This window comes from Pongo pygmaeus, chromosome 9 (genome assembly GCF_028885625.2).
Source record: "Pongo pygmaeus isolate AG05252 chromosome 9, NHGRI_mPonPyg2-v2.0_pri, whole genome shotgun sequence".
In the NCBI taxonomy this organism is placed as follows: domain Eukaryota; kingdom Metazoa; phylum Chordata; class Mammalia; order Primates; family Hominidae; genus Pongo; species Pongo pygmaeus.
In genome coordinates this window covers 78,429,692-78,435,691 of record NC_072382.2, presented here as the reverse complement: position 1 = coordinate 78,435,691, position 6,000 = coordinate 78,429,692, and the positions used below count along the sequence as shown (strand labels likewise).

Sequence of the window (6,000 nt, the reverse complement as noted above, 5' to 3'; positions counted from 1 at the left end):
CTGTCCCCTCTCCCACACAAAAAACATATAATACATGTCTGGCTCTGAGATCACACGACATCAGATAGTTTTCAAATTCAGCCCTTGACAACCAGCTCATAGATGCGGTGGTGCTTTGTTAACCTGAAAAGGACCCTCAGCGCCGGAAGTTAGCCGTCTTTCTCCATCCTGACTACTACAGTAGCCCTCCCAGAAATCGTCCCAAAATTGTCTGGTAGAAAGGCTGCACGGAAACAACCCGCCACTGACAGCTGACCGAGAAGAGTGACGCGACGCGATGACGTCACGCAGCAAGCGGGTGATTCCCCAGCCTCTGGCGTCACGCGCCGCTGACGTAATCCCAGGCGTTCGCCCTTATACGGGCCAGGGTTTGGCCTCGCTCCCACGGGTCGGTCAGGCCCTCCCCGCCCCCTCCCACCTGCGGGACGCGGGGCGGGCACAGCTCCGCCGGAGCCGCCGCCGCGCCGGGGGAGGGGGAGTAGGGGAGGGGGAGGAGGGGAGGGGGGGGGAGGAGGGGAAAGGGCAGAGGGGAGGAGGAGGAGGGGGGAGGAGGAGGAGTAGGGGAGCCAGTGAACTAGGCGGTCAGGCCTGCCGGGCGGCGTACAATAGCGCGGCTGTGGGCGGGGGAGTCGGCCCTCCCGCGGCTGCAGCCGGAGCCGAAGGTGGCGGCTGCACAGTAGACGCCCCCTCACGGCTTCCCCCACACGCTCCCGCCCCCTCGCTCGCCCATCGCGCCTCCCTCACAGGCTCTGCAGTCCTCCCCCACAGACGCTTTCCCCCTGGGACTCTCATTGCCTTTTCCTCAGAGCCCCGCGCTCTCGTGAGCCCCCTCGAAGAACCTGGTCTCCGCATCCAGTTCCCACCTCCTGCCTCAGAGGCCATCCGAGCCCTTCGCACCTCGCCCCTCAGCCCCCCTGGTCCCCCCCCTCCCGCGTCGCCTCGCTCCCTCCCGCCCCCTCATCATCCGTTCCCTCGCAGTTCCCCTGTCCTGAGGGGATCCCCGGCACGGGCAGCGCGGCGGCGGCGGCAGGAGGGAGAAAGTGAAGCGGTAGCTCGTGCACACTCGCGCCCTCACTCCCGGCTAGGCGGCACCCACCACCGGGAGGAGGAGGAGGAGGAGCCGAGAGGAGCTGAGCGAGCGCGGAAGGTGAGAGCGGGCCTCCCGCCCGGTACCCCTCGCGTCCCGGGCTGCCAGTGCTGGGGCGCGGGGGTGGGGACGGGTGGAGTGGGGGTCTGGGCCCATTTATCTCGCGTTGCGGGGCCGGGCGCCTGGGCGGGCGGAGGCGCCAGGTAAGGTGAGGCGGGGCGTCGCCCCGCGAGGCCCGCTCCCGTAGGGCCAACAAAGGCCCCCTGTGCGCGCACCGGCGGGGTCGCGGGTCTCAGACGCCGGGCGATTCGAGAGACCTGGGAGAGGGAAGGGGCGGGGCGGGGCCAGGCCAGGCTGGAGCCGGGAGGCCACACGAGTACCGGTCGGGGACCGAGTCCGTCCCGAACTTCGCAGTCCTGCAGCGCTCACCCTGTCCCGCTACGAGGAGGCACAGCAAAGCGGCGCCCAGTTCCTTCTGCATGGAATAAATGACCCCTTCCAGGCTTGGACAGTCACCTTTAGGGTTCTACTCCCTGAAAAATAAGGGCTGGTAGGACTTGACTTACGCAGCCCCTCCCCCACCCCGGAATATTCTGTAACTTGGGAAGTGAAAAACAACCGGGGAAGGAGATTTATAGTTATTTTATGTTCATTATTCCATTTGAAAAGACATGATTGTTGTAGCCTTCGCTATCCTATTTCAGCAGTACACATTACTGGGAGTGTTTTGGAAGAATACTTGAGAAGTAGTGGGTGTTGGCGTTGTGAGCAACGTCCTTGGTTTTTAAACTCCTTGGATAGTTGTTCTACCCTTACAAAAACTGTGAACAGTGAAGGGAAGGGTTAGTTCCGTGGTTACTAATAAAAATTCAGATTCATTAGTCTTGATTTTAAGAATTGTTCCTGAGAAAAATCTTTAATTTTGCCTCCTACATTTTTGGGTTCTCTTTCAACTCTGTCAGGAGAAAATAGGAATTATCAGTACAGATACCTCATCTCTCTTACCTTGTGGCTTCATCTACTTCTTGTGTGACCTTGAGCAGGTCACTTCCAGCCTTAAAAGCTCCAGAAGTTTGGTTTTATGCCCCAAAACGGGCAAGTAGCAAGCACCGATTCAGCTTTTAAGAGTGCACTGAAGAATTCCCACACTGTGAAGTCTTTGCTGGCCTCCATCCTGTCTCTCCTCTCAGGCAGAACTGACTTCTTCCCATTGGCCCGGTGGGATTTCTACCACAGCACTTATAACATTTTGGTTCCTATTAGGAAAATTCTAAATCAGGTGCGTATAAAACCCCCCCACCTCAACTAGAAACTGTGCCTTTCAAAAAGGGTTTTGGGAACATTGACCCTGGAAACTTCCCATACTTTCCCTGAAGCTTATCCATACTCTTAACTACATGAGCTCATGGGTCTGCCTTGGTAAATTTGCTTATTCAGTCAATTCGTTTATCCAACATTACTGGAGTTTGGAGAGCTACTATGTTTCAGGCCTCTTGCTAAGGCTATGGGGATTCAGTCTAAAAGATATTCCCTGTCTTCAAAGAGCTCAAAGTCTAATGGGTGAGGTAGACAAGTAAACAATGAAGGTCTGCCCTAATCTCTGGGGGACTCCAGTTGTACAGGTAGTAGTGTGCAATAATTGAGGCTGCTGGACCTGTTTTACAAGTCTTCTCTTGGCCAAAGTGAGTCCTGCAGGGAAGGTGACCTGCCTCATCCATAAGAGGGCATTTGGTAAAAAGATTGTTCAGTTCAATTCAATATATATTTACTAAGCACATGTTTTGTGTCCCTGTGCTAGGTTTGAAGGAAGCAGTGCCTCAAAGGAAGGTACTGTGTGCATCCAGAAAGATTTCTGTAAAACAAAACCTAACCACATCAGCGCCCCCTACCCCTGACTCTTCGTATTCTGAAGATAAATTTCAGAGTAACATGGAATAAAAAACTCTCAGGGATCAGACCACTGCCTGCCTTTGCAGCCTCACTTTCTGTGGCTCCCCTGCCAATCTCATCTTCGCTTTTGCATGTTCTGTTTTCTTCCCGGAATGCTTCCCTTCCACCCCTTACCTGCCTGTGGGGATGTCCTTGTTGGGCCTCTGGGATGCAGTCCCTTCGTCTCTCCTTTTCCTGTATAGAATGAGTTGCTCTTCCATCCTCTGGCTCATGTACATACCACTCTTATGGCCTTCTGTAGCACTCTACTACGATTACTTGAGTTTGTGCCTGTCTTTTTTTGGTAGCCTGTGAATTTCTTTTCTTTAATAAGCCCTTTAAATGATTCTGATGCTTGCTAAAGTTTGAGAACCACTGGGTTAAAAGATCTGCTCTTAATAAAAACCAGCACCCTGCCAGCTCCTGCTGTCCCGTTTTTCTTCCGTAGCACTTACTGCCTGACATCCCATCCCATCCCATCCTATCCCATCCCATGCCATCCCATCCCATCCCATCCCATCCCATCCCATCCCATCCCATCTCTCGCTTGCCAATAGAATGAAAGCTTCCTGAGACTGGGAAGTTTTGTCAGTTTGGTCATTGCTTTAATCCTAGTGCCCAGAATAGTGACTGCATATAGCAGGCACTCAAGTATTTGTTGAATGAATAATGTAAGATGATTTAATCCTACGTATTGCCAGCTGCTACATTGGGGTTTTACTCAAGAACCGTTCTCAGAATGAATAGGAATCATGGTCCAATATGCAAATCCAAGGGGATCCTAACATTTTTGGGGGATTCATTTTAGGTTGAGCTTTTCCCTTTATGTGTCTCCAACCAAAGCCTGCAAGAATTTTTAGCCTAGTCTTTTGTTCGTTTGTTTGTTTTAACCACCACCTGAAAACTGCTGTTGCAATATTCCGAGCCAGGATTGTTTCCTTGGAATTTGCAAGTTGGTTTTGCAAGGCTAAATAAGCACTCTTAACTTTTGAGTGTTTTAACTTAAAACTGTCTCTTCCTGGTCTCCTGTGGTTTTTGTCTTTCTCTAGTGATACTTAAAGCTATATAGGGCCTGTTTGACTCCACACAAAGGTTTCTCTTCCTTGTCAAGCTCTTAAAATGCTTTGTTTCTTTCACTTTCTTATTAGCCCTAAGATACCGTGCCCAGTTTTCTCCTTTCCTAGCTTCCTTCTGGGAGAGTGGCTTCCTTCTGGGAGAGTGGCTTCATTTATTCATCCGTTTACTATAAAATTATGAGTCCTTCTCCACCATGTGCCAGACCCTGTGCTGGGCAGGATGTTCAGCTATATACAAGAGTGCAGCCCAAGTCTTTAAGGAGCTAGAGATAATATGACATGATGAGTGCTGAAATGAAGAGATGAAATAGAGGGATGAAAAAAGGTGGTATATGATCATAAAGTGGGGAGAAAGCTGCCTTTCTATTTGTTTCCCTCAGTTTAGGAATAATTTGTCAAACAAGCATCATTTTGACAGGCAGACTTTTAAAAAATTTTAAGAGGTCGTGGGCTTTGTTGGGGAAAACTAAAACAAAAATCAAGGTAGAATCAGCAGTTGCCAATTTGAGACATTAATTCTGTTGTTGCTGGTTTTAATGAATTTTCTGATCCCTCTCCATGTTATTTTTCGAAATAATAACCAGAAAGTGGGAGAAAAATATTTCTTTTTGGCATAGTAAAGAGACAAGTTTAAGGTTATCAAAAGAATACATCTCACTAAGTTTATTGTTTATTTTTGAAAAGCTATAAACAATATGCATCTAAAAACAAGAGGCTTTTGACTTTATGATAAAGAAATGATAAACGTTTGGAGTGATGAATATGCTAATTATCCTGATTTGATTATTACACATTATATACATATCAAAATATCACTATCCTATAAATGTACAATTATTACATATCAACTAAAAATAAAAGGAAAAATGCATTGATTCAAAATTAATAGTCAGTATATGCAAACTTGAAAATAAAAAATTTAAAAACATTCTCCCACACCAGTATTTGCTCCTTCTGGGTCTTTTTCTATGCCCATTATTAAAAAAAAAAAAAAAAAGTCTCTTCACAGATGTTGTTTTAATTTCTAAGGGGTAATGTTGTAATTTGTAGTGGGGGCAAATGAAACCCTGGAAAAGTTAGGAGACCTTCTTTAGTGTTTATGTTACTGCATGACCTTGTAGAAGTAATTTTTATCTCTGTGTTTTGTCCCAACTGTAAAATGGGAATAGTAATAGTTGCTATGACTAGTTTACAGGATCATGAAGCAATTAAAATAATGACTATAAAGGAATCTTTGAAAAGTATAATTTGCTTGTTAGTTGTTAGGTGGTGGTAAGCTTACTAAAAATGGCTTACGTTATTGAATACCTGTTCTGTACCAGGCCCTATGTGAGATGTTTAACATGTTCATTTTAACCGTCAGAATAACCTTGTGAGATGATTGCTGGTATCCTTGTATCATAGGTGAGGAAGCCTGAGAGTCATACTAGTAAAGGGAGCTTACTTAAGGTTTTGCTGCAAGTAAGTGGCAGACCAACAATTCTAGTCCATGTGCACCTGACTCCAGCAGCTATGTGCTATTTTCAGTACACAGGCTGCTTTTAATTTTTCTGCACAGAGGATATAGGAATGTTTTGCAAGTAAATATATTGCAGTGAGAGTTAAAGTTTCCATTTGGTATTTTTTTGTGTGTGTGTATTAGAAGGCTTGGTGAAGACAGATTTACATTTATTTACATTTATCATTCATACAGGAAAAATAACATCTTTCCTGGACGTTATTTTGTTCAATCTTCATAACAGCTCTATGAGATAGGTATTCCCATTTGACGAGTTAGGAGGCTGAGGATTATATTAATAGAAGTCTTGGCTTGCTCAGAGGCACGTCATTAACAAATGCCTGAATATTGATTTTAAACCACATTTTAAAATTCTAAGTGTAGTACTTTACTTTGCCGCTATAACATAT

At 46.9% G+C, this 6,000-nt stretch overlaps 1 protein-coding gene across 4 annotated transcripts in view; it reads left to right on the top strand.

Moving 5' to 3' along the window:
• Positions 1 to 361: 361 nt before the first annotated feature.
• The window catches only part of PAK1 (p21 (RAC1) activated kinase 1), a 155,707-nt gene continuing 150,068 nt past the window's right edge, over positions 362 to 6,000 (top strand). For 2 of the 4 annotated variants that reach the window (XM_054437835.2, XM_054437826.2), the window contains exon 1: positions 600 to 1,147. The gene's annotated coding sequence lies outside the window, so the exon portion shown is untranslated. Of the gene's footprint in view, positions 389 to 528; positions 1,148 to 6,000 lie in introns of those variants that run through there. The other 2 variants (XM_054437827.2, XM_054437830.2) reach the window with 2 other exon arrangements.